Source organism: Pteropus medius, unplaced genomic scaffold (genome assembly GCF_902729225.1).
Source record: "Pteropus medius unplaced genomic scaffold, Ma_sr-lr_union100, whole genome shotgun sequence".
NCBI classification, from domain to species: Eukaryota; Metazoa; Chordata; class Mammalia; order Chiroptera; family Pteropodidae; genus Pteropus; species Pteropus medius.
The window spans coordinates 2,553,664-2,561,294 of record NW_024354502.1 but is presented as its reverse complement, the minus strand read 5'-3'; the positions used below and the strand labels follow the sequence as shown (position 1 = coordinate 2,561,294).

The window sequence follows — 7,631 nt, the reverse complement described above, 5'->3', positions numbered from 1 at the left end:
ACAAACATTTATGGAACATTTACTATGGTCTGGGCACTGTGCTGAATTCTTGGGATATTTTTTTAAAAAACACTTTTCCACACATTGCTATGTGCTTCTAGGCAAGTACAAGTCATTAATAAACATCAAAGTAGTCTTAAACAGTTATATAATTTTCTTAGTGTGTTGCTAAAACAGGAATCAGTTGGAGTTACCATTCTCAAATAATTGTTATGCTTGTATTTTACGTAAAAAGTAATTTTTGGGGGTGGGGTTGGGGAGGCAACCCTTGGTTGACCTCACAGATTGCAAGGACCTTGTAAGCTCACGATCCTTTATTTTTTTTATTTTTTATGCCTACGGCACCTCATCTTCCTAGGTGGTCTCCCATCCAAGTACTAACCAGGCCCAACCCTGCTTAGCTTCTGAGATCAGATGGGATCGGGCTTGTTCAGGGTAGCACGGCCATAGACAAAAGTAAAATTTTTAAAACCTATCACTTACCAACTCCTACATGCCAGGCACTGTGTTGTATATGAATGAACTATAATGAGCAAGTATTAACTTATGTAAATATTTGCAACAATTCTATGAATCATGTGCTATTATTACCTTATTTTCCAGATAAGAAAACCTATTTTTAGTCACACAGTTGGTAAGCGATGATTTGGGATATGAACCGAGGAAGTCTTATTTCCAAGCTGACTTTCTTAACTACTGTGCAATACTGTTTGTTAAAGCTGAGTGTTTCCCTTTTTACTTTGGCTTCCAGGAAAACTTAGAGAGAAACTTGTCATTGGACTTCACCTTGAAGTTTACATTTACATCGAACTTTGACTTGAATGTCTTTGTATTTGTTTTCCTTTTGATTTCATCGACCTTTATTTTCCTGTTGCTTTGATGTTTGAAAACTTCTATTTTTTTTCTTTTATCTTATTGCTTCATATGTGTGGAGGCAACGGTAACATTGGGTATAATGCCACTTTTATCATTCATACTTTCAGGTGAAAAGTATCTGGACATTTTATAGCCAGGCACTTTATTAGCAAAAGATGATCCAGATAGGTGAAGTTACTTGTAGTTCACATAGCTAACGAGAGGTCCTGTGGCAAGTATCCAGCTCCCTTGACTTCTGGTCCAATGCTTTTCCTACCAGACCACAGGGCCGATGACATTTCTGCTCATCTATCATCACTGCCCATTTCTTAATCACTTCTGTGTTATCTTTCTCTTCCTAGAATATAGTTAATCATTCCTTTTATCGTAAGAGATGATGTAACATATAAGGAAATATATGGGCCCCAGAAGGCAGAGAGTCCTGTGACACTAAGCAAATGACAACGTCTATGGGCTTTATTTTCCTCATCTGTACTAATAAATTTTCTAATGTCTAAGGCATACTTTATTAGTGAGTATAGATATAAATACTCACTAACATTTATAACTTATTTAATATGCAATTTATTAGATTCATATATCTAAGAATCAAAGTTCGAAAACCATCTTCCGTATTAAAATTATTGACTTAAATTTGATTAAGTTCCCTCAAATAATTAATTGCAACTTCAAATTTAGGAACATTCTTTTAAAACATATACACATTAAACTGTAGGCAAAGCACAAATAGAATTATTATAAAACATATTATTACACCTGCATTCGAACCCGTTCTAAGATTTCACCATCATGGTTTTATTTTCTCACTAGTTTTACATTCGTTTTTATATTTTCCAGAGGTTATTTCTTTACTTAGCTGGGATCGTTCTAGAACTTCAATAATAGTATTTGACACTTGTACTGGGAAACAGTAATCTTACCTTATTCAAAAGAAAGAGAATATCTTTGTTGACTACACAAATATTCAGTACCTAGGTTTTAGAACAACTGACTCTCACTCAGAGTGCAAAACTTCTGCTTTCCCCATGGCTATTCAAACACGTCACTGCCCAGTACAGATAAACTTATGCTAATATTGCTTTTTAGGACTACACCTTCTATATTTGTGATCTGGTATTCCCCGCCCCCCCACCCCCAAAATGATGTCTATATTTTCCTCTTTAAAAATTTTATTGTCTTTTTTTGTTTTCCAACTTTGAGCTATTATTTATATAAAAAAATTCATCCACTTAAAGGGTACAGTTCAATGAATTTTCACAAATGCATACACTAAGTAACCAACACAATAATCAATACATAGATTATATAAAATATTTCCATCACTACCCCCAATTTTGCTCGTGTCCTTTGCTGGTCAGTCTCCACCGTGGCCCCAGACTGACACCCGGGCAACCACAGAGCTCTTGATTACAAAGCTGCTATGCACATTCGTGTAACATGAGTGTAGAGGTCTTAAACATAATTTAAAACATTATCTCTAAGCAGCTCATGTTTTTTAGACAGTATTGTCAATAGTATCTTTTAAAATTTCAATATCCGACTGTTCATTGATAGTATATAGACATCAACTGATTTTATATTTCCCTTTTATCTTTCCTCCTTTTTTTTTAAAGTTCCTTAGGATTTGTTTGGTACACGATTATTTCTTCTGTACATGAAGACAGTTTTCTTTCTTTCCAGTCCATATGCCTTTTTTCCTTGCCTTACTACAATGTCTAGGGCCTCCAGCATGGTGTTGAGAACTGTTGAGAGCAGAAAGCCCTGTCTTGCTGATCATATGGTATCTTCAGCCATTAAACGTGTGTTCGGTCTTTCACCGTTCAATACATTAATTGCAGTCTCTCATCATTAAATATGATATTAGCTGTAGGTTTTATTGCAGATGTTTTCATAAGGTTGAGGAATTTCCTTCTATTCCTAGTTTGCTGAGAGCTTTTGTTTGATAATCATGAAGAAGTGTTAGTTTATTAAATGTGTTTTCTGCATACATTACAATGAATGCATATTTTTCTTTTATTTTCTTTATGTCAGAATGTTTAGACACATCTTATGCTATTATTAATATGTTTGGGTTTAAATTCACCTTCTTGCTATTTTTTCTGCATGTATCATCTTTTTGCTATTACTTTTCTTCTTTTGATCTTCTAAGTATGTTGTAGAATTCTATTTTATATTCGCCATTAATTTATTAACTATATTTCTGTTTTACTTTGTAATGGTTGCTCTCAGGTTTACAATATGCAGCTTTCACTAACCATACTCTATCTTCATGTAATCTAATGTCACTTTACAGGTAATGTATAAAAATTATAACTACGCTTTAATTTCATTCTCCTATTCTTTGTACTATTATCACATCTTTTACCTCTACATATATTTTAAGCCCCACACTAATTTATTATTGTTTTTATATTAATCGATTATATCTTAAAGATTTTGAATATTGAGAAATTGCCTTTTATGTTTATTCACATATTTACCCTTTCTGAAGTCCTCATTTCTTTGTATAAATCCAAATTCACATCTGGCATCATTTTTCTTCTGCCTAAAGAATTTACCATTAATATTTCTTAAAGCACAAGCTACTGGCGATGCATCACTTCATCTTTAGTTTATCTGACATGTGTATTTTTTTTTTGCTTTCATTTTTGAAAGATATTTTCAATGAATTTAGACATCTAGGTTGAAGAAGAGGTTTCTCGCTGATTCTCAGTAGACATGTGATATGAGCAAAAATATTATTTTAAACCACTAATATTTGGGGGTTATTTGTAATTGGGGCTTAACCTAGACTATCCTGATTGACTTATTTGCTGATATAAGAGAAAAATCCTGCTAGAGACCCTTTACTCATTCTTTCTCATTTTTAAAAATTTTATTTTTTTAATTTCAAGTACACAGTACATTGATTAGATATTTATATAGTTTATAAAACGATCCCCCTAATCGCTCTTTCTCTCCTCTAGCTTTCCACCTAGCCATTATATTAATGCTACCTGCATTCTCTATGTCGTGCTCCTCATCCCTGGGCCATCTGTCAACTACTAATTTGTACTTCTTTAACCCTTCACCCCATTCTCCCAGCCCCAAACCCCCACCCCTCTGACCATCACCAGATTGTCCTCTATATTTGTGAATCTGTTTTCGATTAGTTCTTTTTGTTCCTTAGATACCGCATGTAAGTGAAATCATATGGTATTTATCTTTCTCTGTCTGACTTATTTCATTCAGCATAATAACCTCTAGGTCCATCCATGTCATTGTGAATGGTACGATTTCATTTTTTTTTAATGGCTAAGTAATATTCCATTGTATATATGAACCATAACTTTATCCAATTGTCTGTTGATGGGCATTTAAGCTCCTTCCATATCCTGGCTATATCACCTCACACCTGTGAGAATGGGTATCATCAATAAATCAAAGAATGACAAGTGTTAGTGAGGCTGTGGAGAAAGGGGAACTCTCATACACTGTCGATGGGACTGCAAATTGGTGCAGCCGCTATGGAAAACAGTCTGGAGGTTCCTCAAAAAATTAAAAATGGATATACCTTTTGACCCTCCAATTGCACTTCTGGGTATTTACCCAAAGAAAACCAAAACAATAATTCTTAAAGATCTATGCACTCCAATATTCATGGCAGCACAATTTACAATAGCCAAGATATGGAAGCAACCTAAATGCCCATCAACAGATGATTGGATACAAAAGTTATGGTTCATATACACAAAGGAATATTACTCGGCCATTAAAAAAAATGAAATCCTACCATTCGCAATGACATGGATGGGCCTACAGGTTATTATGCTGAGTGAAATAAGTCAGACAGAGAAAGATAAATACCATATGATTTCAATTATATGCGGTAACTAAGGAACAAAAAGAACAAACTAATCAAAAACAGACTCACAAATATAGTGGACAATTTGGTGACAGACAGAGGGGAGGGAGGTTGGAGGGCTGGGAGAATGAGATGAAGGGGTAAAGAAGTACAAATTAGTAGTTGATAGTTGGGCACGGAGATGGTAAGCGCGGTACAGGGAATGCAGTTAGCGTTAATATGATGGCTAAGGGGAGGGCCACGGGAGGGAGGGAGCAATTGGAGGGATCGTTTTATGAACAATATAGATATCTAACCAATGTACTGTATACTTGAAACTAATTTAAATAAATACATTTATAAAAAAATTAAAAATGGATATACCTTTTGATCCAGCAATTGCACGTCTGGGTACTTATCCAAAGAAAATCATTCTTTCTCATTTTTATCTTTGTGCTCAAAGCCTTCTTTAATGGAAAACATGCAGGCTATCTTTCTGGTGCCTGTCTCCTGAATTAGTTCTGAAATACAAGCAAAGGCCAAAAGTCTTAAGCTAACATTGGTGGGTTTTCTCAAGTTTTTGACCATTCTTTTTTCCTATGTATCTCTTATTATATTTAAACACTCCAAACTTGAGCCAAGTTGGGCAATTCCCTGTTTGCCATATACATCCTGGATTTCCTTTGCATAGTATAGTGATTCTCTTAAGAGTCAGACCAATCGGGCTCAAATTCTAGCTTCGGCTCTCACTGCGTGACCACAGGCAAGTCATTTGCTCCTTCAGAGATGGTTTCTTCTGTAAACAGGTGATACAATATCTTCCCTGTAGTATTAGGGTGAAGGTTAATAAGAAAATGTTTGAAAAGTGTTTAGTACAATCCTTGACCCATAGTAGGCCCTCGGAACCTGGAAGTTCAGCTCTGTTTTTATGCATTTCTTATAGATAGAATCTCCTATTTAGTGACCCTAACTCAGTCTTTTAAGGATATTTTAAATGCTTTGTCACACTAATGTGTTTTTATTTCCAGCCCACAGTTCCTTCTTTATCTCTAGCCAGTACATATCATTTCTTATTTTCTGAAATCCCAAAGTAATTATTTGTACATCTTCTAGATCACAGATTATGACCTCACATAGACCTTAATGCGTTAAATATACGTCTTTTACAACATATTAGACTTTAAGCTTCTTAAGCGTAGAATCCATGTCTGTTTTTAAATTTGGTATGACCCACGACATCCAATGCTGGGCCTGAAACCTACCACTGAAGTGAGTTCAACAAAGATTTTGTGAATGAGCAATGAATGGAAGTTTACCACATTTGCCCTGGTTCACACCACAGCCATATCTTCATTTTCTAGATACTGAGTTTCTGCTGAATATTTCATTTATTAAAGCAGGGACAAGGAGAAAGAGGCAAACCTGGAGCACCTACTGAGCTAGGTACATCACAAACATTGTCTAATTAAATTTTCATTTTAGCCCGTCGAGGAAGGTATTTGCTAAACCATGCCTCCAGAGCTGCACGGGTGGTGACTGACAGATGTGTGTGTTGACTTCTAGAAGTCATGCTGTTTTCGCTGTGTTTTTGAATCTGATTTTGTAACAATGTTTACACCTTTTTTTTCAGACCAACTCATTTTCTATTCTGACTGTATTAAATGGGATGGAGACATTTTTAAATATGTACATCTTAAACAGAATGCAATTTCTTCTTTCAGACCCTGGCAGAGCTTTAGAGATTGAGACAGAGTTACTCAGAACAAACGCTCATGGCAGATCAATTCCAAATGCAGCAGTCCTGAAATGACCTTGAGAATCAATTGGAAAGTAGGTTTTTATTTATATAAACTCTACCCTGGAATCCCATGAGGAAACCCTGTAGAGTAAGCTTAGTCTAAGGAAGATAATTTCTTCTGGAATCCATGGTCACACACAGAAAGTAAAGAACTCAGTTTAAATTGGAGAAGACATGAGACGATGTCATTGTATGATGTCATTGTATGGATATGGTGGAAAAGAAAAGCCCTTCTCGCAGGCATCGCCTCCCAGATCAATCCATATCTCGATAGCTGATGGCTGCAATTATAATTTGCTGAACAAAAGGGGTTGAAGAAAGGCTGTGGGAGGTTGTAAGAGATGGAGCTTTGGGAAGGGGCAGTGCTAGCTGATTATCCTTGGCCAGGAAGTGCTGTTCATCGATTTTAGCATTGGCCACATTTTGGGCTTGTCTCAGCCAAAATAAGTTCTATCCAGGATGCCAATTGGAGAGGAATGCATTATTTTCTTTGAATCAAATTCAACCTGAACCTCATAGACAAGGCTCTATAATTCTCAGGTTAGGATTTAGTTCCAAATCACCCCCAAGCCTTACGAATTGCTTTTGCCACTCCTATGTTGCCTCTCACCCATGCTTCATGTTGCAGGTGGGCTTGTGTCAATGCGGATTTGACCTCAGCTCTTGTACAAACTGTCAAACTTTGCTAGAAATGGAAAATTCTGAGCCACACGTGAGTAAATTCCCAGGCAGGATCAATCTCTTATTCTTATTTCTCATCGCCTTATAGGTACTTTTATTTAGCATTTTTTTTTAATTCAAATCTTCGAGCTAGTTCTTTATGTAATTATCTCCCTCACCTGACTCCTTGACCAATCCTGAAATCTCATAAGGTCACACTATATAGATAGATAAATAGATAAATAGTTACACACATGTATATGTATATATATATATGTATATATATTAGTCTGTGATATGTGTGTATACATATCTGTGATGTACATATATCAATTAATATTTGTTGAATTACACTGAATATGGAAACAATTCACTTGTCTAATCACAATAACTAATTCTTATATAGCACTTATTATGCCAGAAACTCTTCTAAGACCTTTTCATATATTAGCTCTTTTAACCCTCACACCAACC

The 7,631-nt window shown here is 35.5% G+C and overlaps 1 pseudogene; it reads right to left on the bottom strand.

Annotated features, from left to right (window-relative positions):
- Window positions 1-333: 333 nt before the first annotated feature.
- LOC120595938 (uncharacterized) lies at window positions 334-452 on the bottom strand (annotated as a pseudogene).
- Window positions 453-7,631: the final 7,179 nt, after the last annotated feature.